The sequence below is a fragment of the Ceratotherium simum genome, chromosome 4, assembly GCF_057802395.1.
Source record: "Ceratotherium simum simum isolate JZ-2026a chromosome 4, ASM5780239v1, whole genome shotgun sequence".
NCBI classification, from domain to species: Eukaryota; Metazoa; Chordata; class Mammalia; order Perissodactyla; family Rhinocerotidae; genus Ceratotherium; species Ceratotherium simum.
In genome coordinates, this window is record NC_141903.1 from 33917618 (window position 1) to 33942171 (window position 24554).

General features: G+C 44.8%; 1 long non-coding RNA gene across 4 annotated transcripts in view; it reads right to left on the reverse strand.

Annotated features, from left to right (window-relative positions):
• LOC147917236 (uncharacterized) overlaps positions 1–24554 on the reverse strand; it is a 255518-nt gene that overhangs the window by 167412 nt on the left and 63552 nt on the right. For all 4 annotated transcript variants that reach the window (XR_015551937.1, XR_015551935.1, XR_015551936.1 and 1 more), the window contains one exon: positions 595–724. This is a non-coding gene — a long non-coding RNA (uncharacterized LOC147917236). The remainder of the gene's footprint in view (positions 1–594; positions 725–24554) is intronic.

Below are 24554 nucleotides of genomic sequence, written 5' to 3' on the forward strand. Positions count from 1 at the left end.
TTCATTTGTCATGTTTCATTACGTCCTTTTTTTTCCCCCCAAAGCCCCAGTAGATAGTTGTACGTCATAGTTGGACATCCTTCTAGTTGCTGTATGTGGGACGCGGCCTCAGCATGGCCGGAGAAGCGGTGCGTCAGTGCACGCCTGGGATCTGAACCTGGGCCGCCAGTAGCGGAGCACGCGCACTTAACCACTAAGCCACGGGGTCAACCCGCATTACGTCCTTTTTAATGTCCCTCTTTTTCATTATTTTATCTTTTACAGCAAAATTGCCTTGCAGCCAATTAGTTAATGAGGCAAAAGTATCTAGAACCCGCGGCACCTGCCTCCTCATTGGCACTTTCTCATCCTCTGGGTCTCAAATGTCACCAACTCCAAGAGAGGCCTGCCTCAGTCACCCCAACAAAAGCAACACTCTCCCCACTCTGTCTTACCTCAGGCCTATTTTATTTATTTTTTTAGAGCAGATACATGTCCAACCAGGAACTCTCTTTAGTCCCTCACAGCATTTTTCACCTTTTTGTAACTTGCTTATTTATCATCAGGCTCTCTCAACTAGACTGTGAATTCCAAAAGGAAGACGACCACACTTGCCTTGATGACGACGTTCTCCTCTCACCAGCACGGTGCCCGGCACACGGGAAGTGTTGACTGCTAACTGTTGAACAAATAAGCCTCGTAATCTGCAAAACGACTGTCCTGGACTCCTCACAAATGTCAACTTCTGAAAGAGAGGGGAAAAAATGGCCAGGGAGCCATTCTTGATTAAAGGACATCAAAGAGACATGATAGCTTAATGCATGATGTGTCCTTGATTGGACTTGATCATAAGGAAAAATTACTAATAATAAAGGACATGACTGAGACAATAAGCGAAATTTGAATATGGACCATACGTTGGAGAAGAGTATTATATCTTTTTTGTGTGTGTGTGAGGAAGACTGGCTCTGAGCTAACATCCATTCCCAATCCTCCTCTTTTTGCTGAGGAAGATTACCTCTGAGCTAACATCTGTGCCCATCTGCCTCTATTTTGTATACGGGACGCCGACATAGCATGGCTTGACGCGCTGTGCATAGGTCCGCGCCTGGGATCCAAACCTGCAAACCCCAGGCCGCCGAAGCGGAGCATGCAAACTTAACTGCTATGCCACTGGGCCGGCCCCAAGAGTATTATATCAATGTTAAATTTCCTGAGTTTGATAATCCCACCATTGCTAGGGAGGAGAATACAAAGATGCATGCTGCAGTACCTTAGGAGGGAAATGTCATGATGTCAGCAACTTACTTTCAAATCGTTCAGCAAAAATAAATATATTTGTGTACGTCTACACACATTCACATACTGCACTGTTTTCTTACAATTTTTCTGTAGGTTTTAGATTTCTCACAGTAAAAAGTTAAGGGGAGGGCCGGCCCTGTGGCTTGGTGGTTAAGTGCGCGCGCTGCGATGCTGGCGGCCCGGGTTCGGATCCCGGGTGCACATCGAGGCACCACTTCTCCGTTCATCCTGAGGCCGAGTCCCACATACAGCAACTAGAAGGATGTGCAGCTACGACACACAACTATCCACTGGGGCTTTGGGGGGAAAAAATAAAATAAATAAAATCTTTAAAAAAAAAAAAAAAAAAAAAAAAAAATAAGGGGAAATAAACTAACAGTGGGATAAATAAATAAAAAGTCAGAGCTCTATTTGTCATTTTTGGTGGAAGTGATGTGATTTATCCAAAATCATAATGGATAGCCTCTGGCAGAGTCAAGATTATAACTGAAATATCCAAACTCCCAGACTTTTTGAATTTCCACTGCATGAAACAACTCACTTGGACACGTGACAGTCTCAAACAGGTAACTTTTAGGGCCCTGAATTGAATTACTGGTTGGATATGCACCAGCTTAAAAAAATCAAAACAACGTTGGGTGATTTTAATCTGGGACTCTTGCTTCCAGGATTTTGCTTGATAAGATAAAAGCCTTCTCAGTTGCATATATATAGCCCTGAGACAGTCAAATAGCTGCCCTTTCTACCTGCACCCCCATGCTATGTAAATTTTACCTCTAATAGTAGTGAGCTAGAGAATTGGAGGGCTAAGGGGGGGACTAGCCTAGCACTAAAGTCTTAATTTTCTATTTTTATTAAAATTCTTAAGTTTAAACTTTCCTTTTTCTTTTCAATCTTTTCAATCTCTGAAGCCTGTGCAACTGTGCATGGTCAAACTCCTATTCATCCTTCAAGTCACAGCCTAGGCTCCTCTTCCTCCAGGAAGCCTTCCCTGACTTTTCTAGGATAGTTTAGGAGCACCTCACCTGAGCTCCCACAACCCTTCTCCTTTCTCTATAAAAAATTAAACTTCATCACACTAATTTTCATTGCCTATGTTACCGAACCAAGTGGGCTCACCTCCTGGTGAGTTAAATAAGACTCGACACCAGTGGAAGTTGTCTCACAAAGTAAAGTGTAGTTGCAGCAAATAGGAGGCCATGAGGAATTATTTCCAAAGTCATGGTGTCCTCGAACAAAGGGAAGCAGCAACTTTAATTTCAGTTGGGGAATGAATATTCAAAAGGGAGAGGCAAATACACTCAGATTATGGTAATGAGGCTTAATCTCCTCTTGAAGAGATCTTTGCATTAAAAATAAGACTAGGTCATGGGCGTAGCTCTTGTAGGGAGGCTTGGTTAGCTTCAGGGTGGTTGCTGGTTGTGTCTCCCTAACATAAAAAAACAACTTGGAAAAACAGTTAAATGCTTCCAAACCCACCCTGGGGTTCCTTGGAGTGGCACTAGTCGGTGACACCTACTTGCTTATTGGTCTCCATCACTGGATCACACCCTTCATGAGGGCAGGAGCTGGGATGTCAGTGCCAAGCCTGTGCCCAGGCCATAGAGGACACGCAGTAATCCACTGAGCTGAACTTCCCTGCAACAGCTGGCCCAGCCCCGCTCCCTACCAGATCTGTGACGACTCGTGGAGGGCAGGCTGAGGCCAGCTCTCCAGAAGCAGCTCCAGTGAGGCTTTTCTCCTGCCTGTTGTTTCAGGTGTCCTGTATCATACCCCCTTTGGGACAGGAAGTGTCCTGTGTCACTGTTTTCTTCTCTTGTTCTCATATCAAAGGCTGGACCAGGGAGTTCCTGAGCAAAGATAGGGGGCTTGGGTCCAGTTACCCACCAGCTGCTAGAACAGCGACTTGGCCGCATTGCCAAGTGGGAACAACACACGCTTTATTAAATAATAACAACATAATACATACTGCTCACTCCATCCGGTCATTTCAGCTCAGGGATCAGCTTTAAAGTCTCACCAGGGTGGGACAAACAGAATGGGCTTCACAGGCAGCAGGAGGGACAGGAGACTTGCAGGATGCGAGTGTTCTGGATTCTGTGGATTTGACTGTGGAACAGTTTTTCACGTGTTCTGCCCCTTCCCAAGAAGACTCCAAACAGAAACTGTACCCTACTGGTATCCATGACAGTAACTGCAGCTCCATGTGGCAGGAAACACGTCGGTTTAACAGTCAGACAATGCAGGTTAGATTCCCAGCACCTCCCCTCCACTAGTCTGTGGGCCAGGCGGGTTATTTAACCTCCTGGAGCCACAGCCCCATTCTCTATGAATATTGGTCAACATCTTCCTCATGGGACTGTGAGTAGAACCAAAGAAGCTGAGCATGTTGCAAACCACATATTACATATCTCACAAAGTACTATCAAGTATGATAGGATTCATGACAACCGCTCCCTTGAATGGATCAGCAGCAGAAATTGGGAGAGGACGACAGAGCAGACTTGCCAGGGGGTTCCTGCACATAGACACCCGCCAGAAGTTCCTAACATAGTCAAGGACATCAAATCTTCTGGGGGCCAAGTGGATACATGGGGTAGGGGTAGGGGCAGAGACTACATGTCTCTTTCTCATCTCCCCCTCACTTCTGGGCCCCAGGTTTCCAAAAGGCGAGCAGTTGACATGGTGACACTCTTCCTTGAAGGGTCCCACCAGAGTTGAGAAGACTGAATTTTTATACATCGCTATCTATACATATTTTGCATATGTCAGCAACCTAGAAGAATTTAGCCCAAAATTCCATGTGTTTCTGTTTAAGGAAATGTTTACCAACATGGAGATCTCCTAGTCCTTGAACCAAACTCAACACTCAAGATACATCATCAGGGCCGGCCCCGTGGCTTGGTGGTTGAGTGAGCGCGCTCCACTGCTGGCGACCCGGGTTCGGATCCCGGGCGCGCACCGACGCGCCGCTTCTCCGGCCATGCTGAGGCCGCGTCCCACATACAGCAACTAGAAGGATGTGCAGCTATGACACACAACTATCTACTGGGGCTTTGGGGGGAAAAATAAATAAATAAAATCTTTAAAAAAAAAAAAAAAAAGATACATCATCACCTGGGGGGGGCGGGTAGAAAGCCAAGTAAGTGCCCACGTCCCTGAGCAATACCTTTGTCCCCGGTGTCCCAACATCCCTGAAAACCCACCTCCCATGGGATCTGTCTTCCATGGAACCTTTCTCCACCAAGGCCTGCCCATATCACCTTCTAATTTTTCTCTAATCCATCCCCTCCTCTCCATACCAACTAATATAGCCCTGCTTTTGCCCTCATTCTCTCTCACCTGGGCTAAAGCTACAGCCTCCCAAAGGTCTTCCTTGCTGCAGCATGCTACTGCCCCACCCATCCCCAAATCTATCCTCCACTCTGCAATCAGAGAGGTCCATCTAAAATGCTCATCAGACCACAGAACTCCCTTCCTAGGATACTTCAGTGGCCCCGTGGCCTACAGGCTCCATCCCACACTCCCCAGGAAGGCACACAAGCCCTGTCTCTTTCTGTAGCTTCAGCCTCCACACTGTACTTTCCTCTCTTGTCTTATCAAATTGCTTGCAGTTCCCCCTCACTCTCCACATTGTTCCCCCACCACATAGACACAGGCCTTTGCTAACTCTTGCTACCTCCTGGAAAGATTTTCCCATCTTTGGCTAATGCTTATTCTTCATGACTCAATCAGAGATGTTCTCTCTGAAGCTCCAGTTTGGGCCAAAGACCCTTCATCTGGTCCCACAGTCTCCAGTTTCACTAGTTTAAACTGGAATTATGTGTACATGAGCTTGGCTCCCCAACTAGATAGTACCTTCCTCCAGGTAATGGATGGGCTTAATCCTGTACCATATCCCAGCACCTAGTACTGTGCGTGAACACTGTGGATGATCAGTAAATGTTTGCTGAGTTGAAATGAACTTCAAACCCCCACACAAAATTGCCATGGGCAGTTCAACCCAGAGCCCCTACATCCGAGGAAGGGAAGAAAGAGAAGGCTTCCAGGTTGATGGAGCCCACACTTGGCCCCGCGGGACCCAGGACCTAGATGATCAGAGCAACAGGAGGACATCCAAGCATTGCCTAAGGAGGGAACCAGTGTTACTCCTGAGGCTGCCTCAGGCCTCGTCAGCTATGCCAGCCAAGCCAGTCTCAGGACTGTCCATCTCAAAATGGGATTTGCACATCTCTGAGGGCACGTGCACTTGCTAACGGATGCACAAAGCCATAGGATAAAAAAGGACACTCTCCTGGAGAATCACTACTTTAAAGCTTCTTTTCAATAGCTAATGTTTACTGAGCACTTACTATCCTTAGGCCTTGTGTCGGCTCATTTAATCTTCCAAATGGTCCCATGAAGTGGCTACTATTAGTTGTCTCCACTTTCAGATGTAGAAACTAAGGCCCAGAAAGGTTAAATAAGTTGCCTAAGGTTATGCAAACAGCGAGTAGTAGCAGTGGAATTCAGATTCAGGTATCTAGCTCCCGAGTCTGCTATTAACCATTACACTACACTGTCTTTCTTAAAACTACTTTACAGAAAAAGAGAGAGCTATGTTATGGAGTTAGCTGCACAGTTCATATGCTTTTTTGAAAATAAAATACAAGACTCAATACTTGGGCCTTGCTTACCCCTCCAAGCTCATTTCTCTACCTCCCTCTCTCCCCTCCAGCCACTCAGGCCTCTTCTCAGTTTTGGAAAAGTGTCAAGTTCATTTCTGCCAAGGAATCTCCACACATGTGGACCCTCTGCTGAGAATACTCCGCAGACCCTGCCAGCTCTCCACCCAGCCGGCTCCTTATCCTTCACATCTGGGCTCAAATACCACCATCTCAGGTGGGTCTTGCCTGACAACCCTCTCCAGGTCTCTCTGCTTCTCCATCACAGCACCCCGGCCATTCACTCCATGGCAGGGTTCTCAGTAGGTGGGCATGTGATCGCTTTCTACACCTTTACTGTCTGTCTCCCCCACTGCACCGTAAACATCACAAGGGCAGGGATCTTTCTGTTTTGTTCACCTGGCACCTGGCAACGAAGTGCTTGACAAACACTTACTAAATGAACAAGCAAATGGATGAACTAATGAATGAACCAATTAATCAAAGGAAGAAAGGGTTGAGGGAAGGGAGGAATTGCTACTTCAGGCTTTTCAACTCTGGGAGATAACAAATTCACTAAAAGTAGTGGTATTTTGGAGGAAAAATTTGAGACTAGACTTCAGGATTACACACCCATGTCTTTGAAGAAAGTGACACACAGAGAACTCTAACCAATTCATCTGTTCTGGTGGTTCGTATGAATGTGAACTTTGCCTTCTAAAGAGGCAGTCCTTGAAGACGACCATGGAATTGCCCAAGGCTCCAAGGATGAGCCTGCGTGGCCTCAGGCAAGGCTGTACAGGCAAGCACCCCCATACTGCTGGAAACCTTTAACCCAACTCCACAGGCCTGGAAGGACCTAGGATTCATAGAGCAACTCCCGTGGGAATGAACTCACAGAATTACTATGACCCTCAAATGCAAGAGCCAAACCTCTGAGTCTGTACCATCCAAACTCAAGGCTGCAGTTCACTGTGCAAAAGGGAGGTCATGGTGCAGAAATCTGGATGCTACAGCCCCTGGGAGAGGGTGGAAATCAGGCCTCAAACACAGCTAAGCTTGGCAGGACATAATGGCACACCTGAAGCTCTCCCACTCAGCCTTAGGAAAACGTTTATGAAGAGCAGCAGAGGGGAAGGGGGTGGGGTGGAGATTGTTATTAAAAAGACAACCAGAGTCAGGGAGAGGAAATGTCTCTGCTATTACTCCCAGCAGGTCACTATTGTTCAAGAGAAGTAATACCATTTTAAAAGTGCCAAACAGGAAGGAAGGGCAGGGGTGGAGGGGGGAATAAAGGAGATCAGAGCAGGTAAAAAAAAAATTAAAGCCACAAACGTTCTTCTTGGAGCAAAATTGCTCTGTAGGGAGACACCTCACAGCAAGTTTCTCTCTCTCTGTTTTAGAACATTTTTTTCCTGGTATACATTTTTTTTTTTTTTTTTGGCAGAGAGGAGCAGGTCTTCTCTGCTTCTTCCCCTCTTTCTTTTTCCGCTTTTCTTTGTGGCCCCCTTACCAGGCCTCCTACACTTTCTGGGTTCCCAGAACATCCTGAGGATATTTACTAACAGGAAGCCAGGCAAGGAGGGAATTGACACAGTCATCAGGTGACATAAGCCTGCTGACAAGCTGCCAATTTGGCCTATTGAAGATATAACTGAAAAGCCAGCATTTCACTCAAACTAGGTCACCTCCAAGAGCTGTGGGTGTCAGCTGGGAATGCACCACAGACCGAGAACTGAGGAGCCAAGAGGTTAGTGGTTTCCCCTGGGGACAAGCGGAGGTCATGGGGACAAGGGAAAGATGAAGACCAAGAGGGGCATTTGTGAGAATGGATGACGTGGAAGAGTGGGAGGGAGACATCAACAGGCAAGCAGGTTTCTAGAAGCAAGCTGTAGAGATCTGGCTGTCAAGGCCTGAGCCGGCCACTCGGGTGGCATTTGGCAAACTATTTTCATGCATTCACTTCTATTTGCTTGGTAAGCATTCTCTTCATTAAACTACAAAAGTTCCCCTGAATAAAGTTTCAGGCCCTTAAGGGCAAAGACTGTGCCTACTTCGTTGGTGTCTTCAATTTCACCAAATACCGCACCAGATGCAAAGTCAACATTTAATAAATGCCTGATGACTACGTGACTGTGAAAAAAACAACACAGTGAATTGTTGAGCCTGTGGGCTCTGGGGTCAATCAAATTTGGGTTTGATACCTGGCCCCATCTCTTGTTAGCTGTGTCCCCTTGAGTAACTTGTCCAAGCTCTTAATGGGTCAGTTCCTCATTCATAAAATAAGGACACGAGTATTTCCCAATTCATATGGTTCCTGTGAGAGTGAGGTGTTACCTATGAAGCACAGAGGGATGTGCCTAGCACAGTAAACATTCAATAACTGAATTATTATTAGAGTATTTCAATTACTATTATTGTTGTGAATGATGACGGGCTATCCCCCAGCTTACGGTTTTCCTCAGAGCCTCCTAGTATGTCTGGGTTCTGCTCTTAACAGAACACCTGAAAAACACCCATGCAGAGTACCCAAGCTTCACCCGGCAGACTGAGGATGAGAACAGCCCCAGGAAAACAGTGTTCAGCTGACAACAGTCTCCCTTCTGAACAGATGATAGGCTAGCAAGATACTCTGGCTTTCAGCAAGGCATTTTACAACAGCCCTCCTTTTACCTTTGTGGTCAACAATGGAAGAATTTGGGCCAGATGATAAGACAATTAAATGACTGATAACTGGTTAAACATCTACATGAGCATTTCTCACTCTATGCTCTCTGGAATATTTGTTTACAGATTATTATTAGGTGTTACATAACAGGGCAGTGGAGGAGAATTTAATGATCAAATATATTTGGAAAACTATGTCTAATAATCTCTTTTATCAGATTTTTTAATATACTCATAAGCATCGAGAGTCTTCGAGAAAGGGTTATGGTGTGAAGCACTATCCAAATATATTTGATTATAGGGTTCCATTTTTGAGGACCATCCTGCAGATCAGTGTCCTTCAGAAGGCACTTTGAGAAGTGAGCATCCATGTTCAAAAGGTATGTGACATTAACCCTGGCAGGAGTCTCTCAGTGGCATGCTGTGACTCTGTCCTAATGTTCAACAACATTAATTTGATGGCATGCTGATCAGATTTGAAGATGACCCTAAGTTGGACAGGGAGGCTGATAGGGAAGATGGTATAATCAGGACTATAGTCTAACAAGATACTTCATAGGGATAAATATCAGGTCCTGCATACATGGTCCAAAAACCAATACAAAGGATTCAGGATGGTGGAAGATGAGGCTCAATGTAGTGCATGTGAAAAAGACTTGGGACTCTGTTGACCGTGAAGAGAGAGAACAGGAAGCTGGGTCCTTGGTGAAAGTGTCTGAGCCTCTGGATCAAGCCTCACCTGAAGGCAGTACCACTGCCCCCCCAGGCCCTGTTATACATCCCAACAAATTCCCTGGAAATGTTAACTTTTCTTCTTTTTTGATCTGCAACATAAACATTCCAAATTGATAGTACCGCCAAGTATACTAAGGTTTTCAAAGAAGATATTGCACTTTTAAGAAGAACTGAAAGAAGTCTCAGGTCAGATCAAGGAGAGATGTCTCACACTTCCTGGTCAGATGACTCCTGGAGTTTAGCTTGTTCATGGTTCTGGGGGCCAACCTTAGAGGGACATGGACAAACTAGGAAAAACTGGCAGGATGAACAAAGTGTCTGATACCATGTTACACGAAGAATTACACAAAAGAAAGAAAAAAAGACGCAGACAGACAAGAGACAGAGACTAGGAAGGGTCTGCCTCTTCCAGATAGATTTGTGAGGGACACAACATTCCATGAAGAAGAATCCAATGCTTCTTAATCTTCTAGAGAGAATAGACACCCTTGAAAAACTGTTGAAAGCTATGGAAACTCTCCCCAAGAAAATGTACATGCAAACAAAATTCTACAAACGTTTTCAGGGGATTGCTGCCCCGCCATCACCACAGGGGAAGCCCATCCATGGACTTCCCCCATAGAAGACCCCATAGAAAACCAGGTTAAAAGCCTCATCAGGATTCGGCCTCACCTCTGTGATGTCCCAGGATCAATGGATGGCTATTACAAGGAGGCAGGCATCCCCTCAGTAAAAGACACACATTCCCATCCTGCCTGCCATCCAGAAACAGAAAGGGCTATCTGGCAAGTAGGGAGCTTGTGATCATTGGAAGTATTCAAGCAAAAATGGATGAGCATTTTCAGGGAAGTTGTAGAGAGGTTTCAACCATGCCACTGGACTCAATGACCCAAGGCCTTTTAGGACTTTGCCACTTAAAGTGTAGTCTGAGCACCAGTAGCATCATCTGGGAGCTTGTTAGAAGTGCAGAATCTCAGCGATTCACAGGCATGTCAGTGTTTAAGAAGCACTGCTCTAAGATATCTAAGATTCTCCAAGGGGAGAGAAATAAAAATATTCTGGTCCCTCAGCACCAGTCTTCTGCCTATGCCTTCAGAGAGCTGCCCTTTTAGTTTTAAGTAAGTTTGGGTTTTGAGGGTATAGCAGCGAAGGCCTTTCTCTAAATCCTCATCCCACCCCCTGCCCGTTGCATGAATTACTTCATCTTCTCAAAGGCTGTAGATGGAGAACTAAGAGGGAAGAATGGAATAATTCCAACTTTGTCTCTAATCTAGGTTCAGAATTTATAGAAAGAAAAAGTAATTTAGAATATTTATCTTCATGATCATCTCCTTTAATAATAATAATAGATTTAATTTATTGTGTAATCACATGTGCCATATATACTGCTAAGTGCTTTTGCATCCCCTATTCTTACTTAATCTTCACAATAACCCCATATTATTTTTTTCCTCCTGTTTTACAGATGATGATTTCTGAGGCTCAGAAAGGGTAAGTGACTTGGTCAAGGCCACACAGCTAGTAAATAGGGGAGCCAGGTCTTGATGCCAAAGTTCAAGCTCTTAACCACTAGGCCACATGCGTACCTCCTTTAGAGGAAATCTCTTGCCGCCTTCTCTTCTCAGCAGGAAGTAAAGGTAGCCTGTCAAGTTCCCACAGAGCTCATCCACGCTATCCAGGGACTCAGCCAGGCTGCTGGCCGGGTAGCTAGAGACCCAGGTGCGCCAGGGTCTCAGATCTCAGCCCTCCATTATATTCTGTTCATTACACAGGAAGACTTAGAGGTCATGCTTTCAAATCCTGGCCCCCTCCTCATTATCGGCTCCAGCATCAGAGCTCTCCCAGTCCTGTATTGACTTGTTTTATCTCCTGGCTGCTGTCCCATCTCCATTAGATCCCAGGCATTTGAGCAAGTACACAGCTATCCAGTTCTGGCTGAATGGAATTGACTCGCCATTCCTTCTCTATAATTTTGGGCATAGTCTGAGAGGATTTAGAAGGTGTCATTGACTTGGAATTACAGTTCTTTGTTACAGAATGAATTTCCGGACTGCGCTGGAGAGACTAGCATTCCCCCTCGCACTTACACAAGCAGCTTTGTTCCTCTTCAAAGTGTCCCTCTAATTGCACTGTGCACATTCATTCTGGACTTTGCTGCTTCTCAAGGAGGAACTTTATCAAAGAGAACTCACACTTCCTCTAGGACTTAACATCTGCAGCCTTCATTTGGAAATTAATCACAGGATGCATATTCTCTCTTCTACTTATTATTAACTTTTTTATTTCCTATAGCTATCATACTTTTTGTATGCTTTTGTCTTATATGCCCTAACCAGGTCCCTCAAGGCAGGAACCACATTTCAGTCATCTTTGTTTCCACCCCAGCAGTCTAGCACACTGCCGTGCCTGTATTAAATGTTCAATGACCACGTAATTGATTGATAACTAACCGATTGCATTTTACATATTACCATGCACATCTGTTGCTATGTCCAAAGTGAATTCACTCTTCCAGATACTGAACTTATTTGGAGGGAGGGACTCAGTGGGGAAAAAACTCTAAGTAAGCATGTTGAGATTCTGAAGCAGATGGTGCTATGTAAAAAAACCCTAGCATTATGGTTTCCGCCTTACAAGAGGTAACACTAAGACTTGCTCCCATGAGGTAAGACTAAGCCACTAATCCTCCTGGTACAGCTGGAGACACAAAAGCTTCTTAAATAAAGTTCAAGGACCCTAATCCACCTGGTTAGACAATAACTAGGCCAAAACCTCATGTCTCAGCTGCTCTTGTTATCACTTGCTCCAACTCTCAAACCACTTAAAGAGAATTCTGGGAATTTTAAAATAAACTTGCCTGAGAAATGGGCCAGAATTGTATCATTTTCTTACCAAAAAAAAAATTCTTGGTGATACTGGCTAGAAAAAGCTGGGCATTTCTTCCAATAATAAAGGGGAAAAAAAGGTTCAGTAAATAAAATATTTTAAAACTTATACTAGGTGCCAACTGACTTTTTGAAATGTTGTCATATTTCTCTCCAAGAATAATTCTTTCTGGTCTACTTTTCATTCAACAAATAGTTCTAGAGAGCCGATTATTCTCTCTAGCTGTCTGCTCTGTGCACAGGCTAAAACAGAGATGGCTGGGAGGCTGACTTGGTCACACTTGCTTCCTTCAGTACGGCAATTTCTTCTGCTCTAATTATCAACTTTATCAGAGAATCTCTTATAGGGTTGGAGGAACCCCCAGATCCTAAGGGGAGGAGTAATAATACAGTAACCAAAGCATAGACCCTGGGGCGAGGCAAAGCTCAAATCTGTCTGTGTTATTCCACGTGAGTATTGGCCTTCTCCATGCCACAATGGCCTCACTCGGAAAATGGGGATGAAGATACTCCCAGCTTGGAGGAAAAGTGCCTGACATTTTTATAAATATTCATATCTATAAATATCACACAACCTTAACCCACAAGTTGAATATGGAAACGTCTGCAGGTACAAATAGGTATGGGAACTGAGTCAAGTAAGCAGGGACTCAGAGTCAGGAATGAGAGGGCCGGGAGGGGACGGGGTGAAGCAAAGACCACTGCCCCACCGCGGGGGGGCTGGTCTGACTGGGCGTCAGCCAATGGTTACCACAAGGGGATGCAGCCCCATGTCCCCGGTTCTTCTGATCCATCAAGAGAAGCCAGCTCTCTGGATTTTGATATGAAATCTCCCCGTTTTTACATATTGGCTCAAAACAATAATCAAGACACAATGTAGTGCAACAGTTCTGGCTCCGGAACCAGATGGGCTGGGTTTCTGAACCCCAGTTCTGCCCTTTACCTGCATGCGACCTTGAACAACTTAACCTCTTCATGTCTCATTTTCCTCATCTGAAAAACAGATAATATTAGAGCCTATTTCATAGGGCTAATGTGAGGAAAAAAAGATTCATATAAATTGTAACATATAATTTGATATATAAGATCTATATTTATATATAATATATATTTATACACATAATTTGATATATTGATATATATACACATAAATACAAATGATTAGAACAGTGCCTGGCACATAGTAAACACTACATAAGTTTTAGTTATTACCATTATTACTTTTGTAAACACCATGTAGAACAAACAAAGCATTTCTCCTAAGAGGGTCCTGTATAAGCCAACACTGAGATCTTCGTTCTGACACATTGGCTCCTAATGCACGCATGGGTCCACACACCTCAGCCTTGTACAGTTGTGAAGATTGGGTGAGAAAGCCCTCTCTGCTTCCACCTGCCAGTTGTCCCCAGAGACCCAGGGACGCTATGCAGCTAGACCCAAGGAGGGTTCTGGGTATTGCCATGTTAATGGCACATCCTTACCCCTCCTTGCTCATCCCCTCTCACCACACAGCTGAGAGTGGGCTGGGATGGCTCTGCCAGGCAGACAGACAGGGCAGCTCAGGATGCCTTCTCAGAAGCACTTTTAGTCACAGAGATGTTCTGGGCACAAGGAGACCACTGGAAAGCTTGACCCTGTTTGGGAATTCATGGAGCTTTTAGCCCCAGGGCTAGTGCATTGGTCCTACCACCACGTTTTCCTGACGAATCGCCCGCCCCCTTGGGAGCTACCAGGCGCATATGAGAAGGCCTGGCTTCCTGAATCACTGCAGTATCGCAAAGAGGTTTTCCAAGCCCCTTGCCGGTAAATGTTTTTCACCAGTCCATGCAATTCTCTTATCCTTCCTTACACTGCAAAATATTTTCTCCAGTCCTTCCTCCAATTCCTACTGAGCTAGCAATGATGCATCTGCTAGCACTTAGCAACAGAAGGCTTTAAAAAAAAAAAAGGAGGAGTAGCTGGGAAATGGAGTTGTATCTTCCACTCATGTTAAAAATCATCCTTTTCCTCATTCGATCTCCTGTAATCTGGCCTCATTTCTTGCAGGTGCTGGGTTTTCCTTCACAACAGCAACAAGAATAACAAAAGCTAACGTTTATCAAGCACTACATTCATTACAGACCCTTTACATCCAAGCCTCATAACAACCCTAAGACACAGATACTACCAGGACCCTAATGTTACAGATGAGGAAACCTAACTCAGAGCTGTTAAGAATCTTGGCCAAGATCACACAGCTAGTAGGTGGTAAAGCCAGAGGTCAAAACGGGCCTCTGACTGCCAAGTGCGTGTGCTTACCCATCTGAAGGAACGAGAGCATCCTATTTCGGTCAGGTGGTAGCCGAGCTTCCCTAACGAGTACACGGGGCTAGGAGTAGGAGAACAAAAGCGCAGTCTACACATGGACACTGACTTGGACACAGCACCCACCCTGCCTGGACTTGAGTTCCGTGCCCACTCCAAAACATATCTGAAGGTGACGATAAGATCATAGGGTAAGAGCGGCTTGCATTTTAGGAAGATGCTACATAAATCTAAAATGTTAAAATTAACCTAAGAATTAATTTCATAACAATACATCTTAACACTAAGTCATAACAATAAATCTTACTGGTGAGGTATATATTTTTAATCTGTGTGGGTTTTTCAATTACTAAAGCAAAATATGCCGATAAATTCAATTACTGAAGCATATAAAGTTAAAAAAAGAGAGAGAAAGACAAGAACGTTTCCCCATCATGTTCCAACTCCCTGCGTGAATATCTTTCCAGATTTCTCTAAGAACATACTGACATAGTGTATATACAGATCTATAGGCATATACAGTTTTAAATCACGATCAGATTCTGTAATTTTGAAACTTCTCTTTTTACTCAATATTGTATTTATTTACATATTTCCACATCAGTTTGTACAGAACTCAGTCTTTTTAACCAACACAAAGAACACATTATAAGCATGAACTGAGATTTATTTAATCAGTGCTTTGTTGAAGAACATTTGGGCTATTACTATTTTGGGTGCCACAATGGTTATGTCTATCATAAGAATCTCTAGATGACAATATGTGTCCCAGTGACCCATCAGATGATTAGGGTTACAACTGTTGATATTGTTGCTGAAATGGAGCATGTCTTCAGTCGAATAGAAGATCCAACTCACATACAAAACCATCCCAGCTGCTGAGATCACTAGCTTTTTAATAGTAAAACATATGACTGAACACCAATTCATTCTTTCACTCATTCATTCATCTATTCATTCAACTACTTGTGGTCTACCAAGCTCTACGCTAACCCCAAAGGATTTAAAATGAAACAAAAGGGGCTGGCCTGCTGGCGTAGTGGTTAAGTTCACATGCTCCACTTTGGTGGCTCGGGGTTCACAGGTTCGGATCCTGGGCGTGAACCTACAGACTGCTTATCAAGCCATGCTGTGGCAGGTGTCCCACATAAAAAGTAGAGGAAGATGGGCACGGATGTTAGCCCAGGGCTAATCTTCCTCACCAAAAAAAAAATGAAACTGAAGATCAAGCTTCATTTCCTGCCTTTGAGGAACTGACAACTCAGTGGGCAGACATACCATCAGTGAATTCTGTATCATGTTGAAGAGCTCTGCTAGGTTAAAGCGAAGGAGCATCTAACTCTGGAGGAGATGGAGGTGCCTGAGAAGAAATATGTAAGCAGTGCCCTCAGCAGGAGGTTGACAGGATAAGAAAGCGTAAGAGGGACCGGGCAGCTGAGGCATAGTAACTGCAGTTGCAAAGCTTCATCTTGTAAAAGCCCCAGACTATTCACGGAACTCAGAGCGCTCAATGTAGAGAGCATCTAGAAGGGAAACATCAGGAGGGAACAATGGAAAGAGAAATCGGAATTGATGTTGAAGGGCCTTGAATATGAAGTTCAGAAATTTGGACTTCAGGTTCTCAGAAGGGAAATACCATGCCAGGGTCATTTTGGTTATGCCACAGTTTGTTTATCCACCCATCTGTAAATGTACATTTGTGTTGTTTCTGGGTTTTGACTGTTACAAATAAAGCTGCTATGAATATTTGTGTATGAGTCAGCTTGCTGCTTTCTTTTCTCTTGGGTAAACACCTAGGAGTGGAATGACTGGATCACATAGGAGGTGTATGCTTAACTTTTTTTTTTTTTTTTTTTGGTGAGGAAGATCAGCCCTGAGCTAACATCCGACACCAATCCTCCTCTTTTTTTTTTTTTTTTTTGCTGAGGAAGATTGGCCCTGGGCTAACATCTGTGCCCATCCTCCTCTACTTTATATGGGATGCTGCCATAGCATGGCTTGACAAGCGGTGCATTGGTGTGCACCTGGGACCTGAACCTGTGAACCCCAGGCCCCCGCAGCAGAGCGCACCCACTTAACCACTTGCGCCACCGGGCTGGCCCCTGCTTCACTTTTTAAGAAACTGCCAAACTGTTTTCCAAAGTGGCTGTACCATTTTACATTCTCACTAGTAGTGTATCAGAGTTCCAGTACCCACATCTTTGCCAACACTTAGTATGGTTGGTCTTTCTGATTTCAGCCATTCCAACAGGTACTAGTGGTATCTCATTGTGGTTTTAATATGCATTTCCCTAATGACCAATGATGTTGACCATCTTTTCATGTGTTTATTTGCTATCCACATACCTTCTTTAACGAAGCACCTTTTCACATCATTTCATTTTTTAAATTGGGTTGTTTTCTTATTATTCAGTTTTAAGAGTTCTTTACATAATCTAGATACAAGCCCCTTCTCAGACATACGCTTTACAAATATTTTCTCCCAGTCTGTGGTTTGTCTTTTCATTCCTTAACAGTGTCTTTTGAAGAGCAAAAGTTTTTGGTTTTGATGAAGTCCAATTTATCCATTTTTTGTTTTGTGGATCATGGTTTTAGTGTTGTATCTAAGAAATCTTTGCCTAAGCAAAGGTTACAGAGATTTTTTTTCCTATGTTTTTTTCTAGAAGTGTTATAGTTTTAGGTTTTAGATTTAGATCTACGATCCAGCTCCAGGAAGCATTTTGGACACCTGTGGGAGCATTTTTGTTTGTCACAGTGACTGGGGGAAGGGGTTCAACCAGCAATTGGTGGGTAGGGAAGGAATACTAGAAGTCCCACAATGCACAGGAAACACACACACCATGCCCCACAAGTCCTGTCAAGTATTCACGTGGGCAAATGTTTATAATCACACAGATAGCTGTTTAGCTCTTATTTCAAAATACCAAAAACCCTGGTAAGGAAAAGTTTCAACAACAGAAGTGGAATCTTTCCTTAAATCCAGAGTTTTTCCTTAAAAACGTCTATTTCATTATGTCGTCTAGTATATTTGTGCCTGTGCATTTGCATATCAAATTACATATTTTATTATAAACTAATATCCTTTCATTTCTCCTTTTTAATTCATTTATGGCATTAAATTAATTTTTTATCCTCTGTATGTAGCTAGTTTATTACCATACATTAGCAACATGACGAGATTAAAAACATTGAGCTGAGTGAAAAAAGAATCAGAATGGCATCTATAACAATACTACTTTTATATTAAAATATTACAATTATATTATTAAGGTTTAGGTACTTGCACACAAATTAACTATACAAATTTTCTAAGAATGCATAGAACACATCAGAACAGTTGCCTAAAGGGAAGGAGGAAATGGGAAATCATAAGGAACATCGCAGGAGAGACGTCTGCACAGAGCGATGAGGATGGTACGCCTTACACTGAGGGATACACTCAACCCAGTGTCCTGTCCCTGAGGACCAGCTAAAACATAAAGTAGTATTTTTAAAACTTAAGTTGCCAGGGCCCCTGCCTACCCTAAAGCTCACTTAAAGTTACATACCTAGGAAGGTGAAAGATGCAGATAGCCTCAGGGATGCTCAGTGGTCAACAGCCAGCGCAGAAGGAGGTCCAGGCACTGCTCCCGAACATTCCCAGTATGGTCAAAGGGCAGGGGTCCAAACCACTAAAATAAGACCTGACTCTGGAGTGAGGACCCTCAGAGACAGTGTACAGGAGACGGTAAAACGGCTAAAGAGAAATAGATCCGTGCAGAGAGAGAGAGGAAAACTGCCTATGTACAGAAATAAGGCAAAATGGTCCACTCATCGCTTCTGTTCTACATTGTACTGGAGTCCTGGCGACGGCAATAAAGCCAGAAAAAAAATAAATAAAAAGCATAAAAATTGGAAAAGAAGTAGTAAAACTGTTTTCATTTGCAAGCAACATGATTGTATATGCAGAAAATCCTAAGGAATCTACAGAAAAAATTACTAATACTAATAAGTAAATTTAGCAAAGCTGCAGGACACAAAGCCAAAAGAATTAATATACAATAATCAATTGTATTTCTATATACCAGCAATAAGCAATTGGACTGTGAAATTTGAATACTATTTACAATGGCATTTTTAAAAACCTAATATACTTACACATAAATTTAACAAAAGACATGCATGGCTTGTCCACTGAAAATTACAAATCACTACTGGGAGAAATTAACGAAGACCTAACTCAATGGAGAGGCGTGTCATGTTCACAGATTTCAAGATTCATTATTGTTAAGTTGAATCTATAAATGATTCATCTATATGAATTTATTAATTCATTTGAAAATATATCTTAGCATCTCCTACATACCAGACTCTGTTCTAAATACCAAGGATACAGCAGCGAAGAAGATAAAAATGTCAGAGTTTACATTTTAATCAGGAAAGACAAACAAAATAAACAAGCAAAATATGATGTCCTATGGTGATAAGTGTTGGGGAGGAAAACAATGCAGGGGAGGGGCTCAGGAATGAGCCAGAAGAAAGGAATGAAAATTCAGATGGGGTAGAGACACCTTAACAAAGACCTGATAAGATGTGGAAGTGAGGCTTACAGATACCCAGGCGGAAAGGACTCCAGGTGGAGGGAACAACAAAAATTCTCTGAGGTGGGAATAAGCCTAGAATGTTCTAAGAACAAGGAGGGCAGTACAGCTAGGCAGAGTGAGTGAGCAAGGGGAGGGTACAAGGGATGAGCTCAGAGAGGCAGCACACGGCCAGTTCAGATAGGGCTTTGGAGGCCACTGTCAAGACTTTGGCTTTTATTCTGAATGACATGTGCAGCCATTGAAGAATTTTGAGCAGAGTGACATGACACAACCTGGTTAAACTTTGGAAGGATCCTTCTGGCTGCCATGTTGAGAATGGCAGGGTCGGCTGCAGAAGCACAGTTAGGAGTTCAACACCATAATGTAGACAAGAGACGATGGTGGCTTGGGCCAAGGGCAGCAGTGGAGGTGTTGAGAAGTGATAAGATCCCAGATAGACTCTGAAGGTAGAGTCGACAGGATCTGCTGATGCACTGAATGTGAGTGGGTTAGGGGAGAGGGGTCAAGGATGACTCCAAGGTTTGCGGCTTGAATACATGGTGGATTACTACATACTAAGGTGGGGGAAGAATGGAAAGAACAAATTTGTAGGGGAGAAGCAGACAGATTTGGTGTGGGTCTTGTCAATTTTAAGATGCCTACTGAATATTCAAGTGGGGATGTTGAATAGGTAGTTGGATATATGAGTCTGACATTTAGGAGCCAGGTCAGGGCTGGAGATGATAAATTGAGAGATGGTATTTAAAGCTAGAGTTGAGGATCAAGAGAGTGAGGGTAGATAGAAGAAATCCAAGGACAAAACCCTGGGACTCTTCAACATGGAAGGCCAGAAGGAAGAAGAGGAACAAGAAAGGAGTCTGAGGCGTTGCTAGGGAGGCAGGAAGAAAACCAGGAGAGAGTGGTGTCCTGGGAGCCAAGTGAAGAAACCTTCTCAAGGAGAAGGAATGATCAATTGTGCCAAATGCTGCTGACGGGTCAAATAAGACGAGCTTTGAGAAGGGATCGTTGGATTTAACAACAGAGGTCCGAAAGATGGACAGCAGCCAGGGTATCTGGGGAGCTGGAAGGCACAGAGAAGGGATGCGGGGATCTCTCACTGCTCCCAGGAGGCCTTGACGCCTTCCCTCCCCAGGTTCTTTCACCACCCTGCCTTTGCACATGCTGTTCCCTCTGCCGCTCTTTACTGAGTTGAAGTCTACTCAGCATCTTGACCTCAGTTCCTCGGGGAAGCGTTCCAACCAGGCCAGATCCCCTCACTGTAGACTCTCATGGTACCAGGTACTTGTCTCCTTCCAGGATGGGTCCTGCGGGAATTGTCCTTTGGTGTGTGTGACAGTGTGAACAGCATCTTAGTCTAGTTGCCTGCACTCCAGGGGCAGGGACCATGTCCTTTCACTCATGGACTTACTAGCACAGGGACTGGCACAGAGCAGGCACTCAACAACCAACAAGTAGGTGGTCAGGGCAGGAGAAGAATTGCAGGTGCTAGAGTGATCAGGTACAGCTGTAAAGATGGTGAGATGAGACATGCATCAACTCAGATGGGGGAATGGGATCTGGATTCCAAGGGAAGACAAAAGGCAATGTCAGGAGAGGGAAAGAAGTCCTTCCTCCAAGGCATACAGCTGGACCAAGTCAGGCACTGAGGACCACTCCAAGAGAGAGCTGATTATAGGGACTGGAGGAGAGAGCAGAGGGCTCTGAAATCCCATCTGCCCAGTTTAGACTCTAGTTTTAGGCGGAGAAGACAGCATAGGGTTGGACTCTGTGATCAGAGGTTGGGAAACCCATCTGACCAGCACTGTGGTAAGACAAATATTAGATGCCCCAAACATACCAAGGAAAGAAAAGTTTTGTTTTGGGGGAAAAATCCATCATCCACTGCTGCAAATTAAAAACCAGGAGAGAGGAGATAAAATGCTCATCCTTGAAGGAAGAATAACAACCTTATCAAATGCCTATCACGTGTGGGGTGCTGTCCGAGAGTTATCTCATTTAATTCTCAACTCCTGGACTGCCCTATGTAAGATCACTCTCTCCTATCGCCTGTTCATTCCCTTCAAAGCATTTTATCACTAGAGGTAGTTATCTTGTTTGTATGTTTCTTTACTGCTTATCATCTGCCTTCCCTTGCAATTTAAGCTCCTCAGGGCAGGAGCTTATCTGACCTGGTGCTACACTCCTCTGCTAGCTCAGCACCAGGCACACAGGAGGCAGCAAATATTTATCAAGAGAATGAGAAAGCTTTGTACATGTCCCACTACCTACCTGTTCTACAGATGAGGAGCCTTGTCACCTTTAACTTTTCCTACCTTAGTGTTTAAGGCATTTGTTTGTACCGAGCAGCTCTGTGCAATCTCGCTGCTCTGCTGCTGCTGCTGTTCTAGCAGAAAGGCTGGACTCGGCCCCAGATCAATCTGTCCCCTTCCTGTTTAAAATCCAAGCACCCACCACCTGACCATTTGAACAAGCCCATGCACTCTCCCCTCCCTGCCTCTGCTCATGCTGTTTCTGCAGAGATGACCTCCCCTTGGGGGTGCCCAGCAAACCACTCGACTGCCCTCCTTTGTCAAGTCTTCCATGGCTCCTGTATTAGATTTCTAAGGCTGCTGTAACAAAGTACTGCAAACTGGGGGGCTTAAAACACCAGAAATGTATTCTCTCACAGCTCTGGAGGCTAGAATTCCAAGTCCAGGTGTCGGCAGAGGCATGCTCTCCCTGAAGGATCTAGGGAAGAATTCATTCTATGCCTCTCTCTTAACTTCTGGCATTTGCCAACAATGCTTGACGTTTCTCGGCTTGCAGCTACCTAACTCCAATCTCTGCCCCCATCTTTACGTGGTGTTCTTCCTGTCCCTCTCCACCTCCTCTTATAAGGACACCAGTCACACGGGATTGGGGCCCACCCTACTCCAGTATGACCTCATCTTAACTCACTATATTGCAATGACGCTATTTCCAAATAAGGTCACAATCTGAGGTACTGGGGGTTAGGACTTCCTTATCTTTTGGGGGACACAATTCAACACATAACAACTCTCTAGGAAAGGGCTGGTCCCTCCTCTAGCTGCCCATGGCCTGTACCTCACTTAGTGTACTCATCACACTGCATTGTAATTGTCTTTTATTGAGTTCTCTCCTACTCTAACAAGGATGACAAAGATTTCATCACACGTGCTAACTCAAATACATAGTTAGTGAAAAAATTCTTTGACTGACAAGTGATGTCTGTCACAGATGGAGGAATAAGGAGGGGCAGAACATGTGGACTCTAATGGGGGGATCTTGGGACAATATAAGCTTGTGACAATGCAAACTCTGATTCAGTAAGTTGGGATGAGACCTGGGATTCTGCATTTCTAACAGGCTCTCAGGGGCTGCTGATGCTGCTGGCCCATGGACCATCCCTGAGGACAGGGACTGAGTCTTATTCACATTTATATTGTATATTGCATGGTCCAAGGTTGGAAGAATGAAATGAATATTAAAATGCTGGAATCTACTTTAAAAACTAGGGCAACTGAACTATGGATATTTCCCTCACTTAGTTGCCCTTTGGAAAGACCCTCTCTGGCAGGCACCTGACTGTCACCTGTTGGCCTGGAATGTAGCCCACCCCTGTGTTTAGGGAGGATAGCTGTTCACCCCCACATACCAGAGGTCTCAACTGCGCACCCAGCTTTGTGGAGCTAAGGAAGTTCAGGTCCAAGGAGGAAGCAAGTTAATCCCCTCTCTCCTTTCCCTCCTCTCAGGCCGGAAGGGCTTCCGGTGAGGAAATACAGTCTTGCTGCGTGCCTCAGAGGATGGCAGGGGACAGGACCCAGCATGTAATGAGGTTGGGGGGGTCATGCCATTTAGCAACCCCTGCTTAACTCGCAGACCAGCTCCCGCAGCTGTTTCAGACAGTGCTCCTGCGAATTAATCATCCCCACCCCAGCCCCAACCAGTGCAGCCGCTGGCCCCGGGAACACTTCTCCACCAAGAGTGGCTAGAAGCTTCAGTAAGTGAGGGCTTGGCCCCAAGTGCTCAGGCGGTCCATGCAGCCCACCAGGTAGTCTCACACACATGTACACATGCATGTGCACACACACACAAAACTGTCAGGTCAACTGAGAGCGGCAGGCACATCTGAGATTTCTGAAGTAGCGTGGGTGGGGGTCTAATACAGCCCTGCTCTGCACTCCCACAGCTCCATGCACAAAATCCAGTAAAAGTCTGGGCAAAGCTACTTCAGGGGTCAACTAGATGGGGCCCCAATTTCTTAAAGAAACAGGAGGGTTGAATCCACATACCAGTTTTGCTTGGGGTGACAGGCCATGGCTGTGGCTGGGAGGGCTAGGAGGTAGCCTTTGTCTGCTTTGGGGTTACAAAAGTGCATTGGGCCGGCAGCTAAAGCTCTGAATGAAGATGGAAGAGAAGGCAGTAAAGGAGGCACTGTCTGCGGTGGGGGTAGGAATATCTTTTCCTGTGGACAGGACTTCAGAGACATTTTATTTCCTGGATCTTCCCTGCACACGTGGCTTTTTCTCTTTGCTGGAGTCCAGGCCACTGGCTGAGAGGCACAGGGTGGGCAGATGGAGAGGCGACAGGCAAGTGGAGGAGTCCAGGAGGCTCAGCTCAGCCCACCACAGCCCAGGCTCCCCAGGTGCCTCCAGGAGGGAGCTGAGGGAATGTGGAGTCAGACAGCTGGAAGTCAGCAAACGCAGAAACAAACTGGAGAGTCTCAAAAGGTAACCAAGAAAATGAGAGCGTTTGTGGGAGAATAGGGCCTGCAGCCCTGGGGGCTGGGCCAACACGGGACACAGCAGATGCATCGCTGACTGGCCTGACTGCTCTCCATTAAGTGAGGAAGGGGGCTGAACGCCCAACTCGAGGTCCTCTCTAGCTCCGGCATTCTCCAGTCTAGGGGGACTCTGGAGAGTGAGGAAATGTCTGTGTGTGTGCGCGCGCGTGCATGTATGTGCACACACACAGACACATAAACACAGGCCTCACCCTGAACTGCAACAAACCAGAAGACATGCTGAGGAGTGTGGGGGCTCAGAGAGTGGTTCTTAGAATTAAAGGGGCTAAATCTCCGCTCTGAAGCTTACAATAGCTGTGTGACCTCATACAAGTGACTTAACCTCTCTGACCTCCATCCCTTACCTGTTGGAGTTTATCTCTCTGAGCCCAGGAGAGAGATCTGAGCCTTCCGCACTTAGAGACACCTATGTATTTCACAGCGAAGAACTACCAAACTAGATTATCAAGTGTGATACATTTTAAGTGTTTATTTAAAAAAAATTTTAACGTCAATAACAAACATAGAACCTGAGCTAATAGGAAATACCAACGTCAATTTCCTGGTTTTGACAGCGTTCTATGGTTATGTAAGATATTGTCATTGGGGGAAGCGGGGTGAAGGGTACACAGGAATTGTCTGTACTATTTTTGCAACTTCCTCTGAGTCAAAC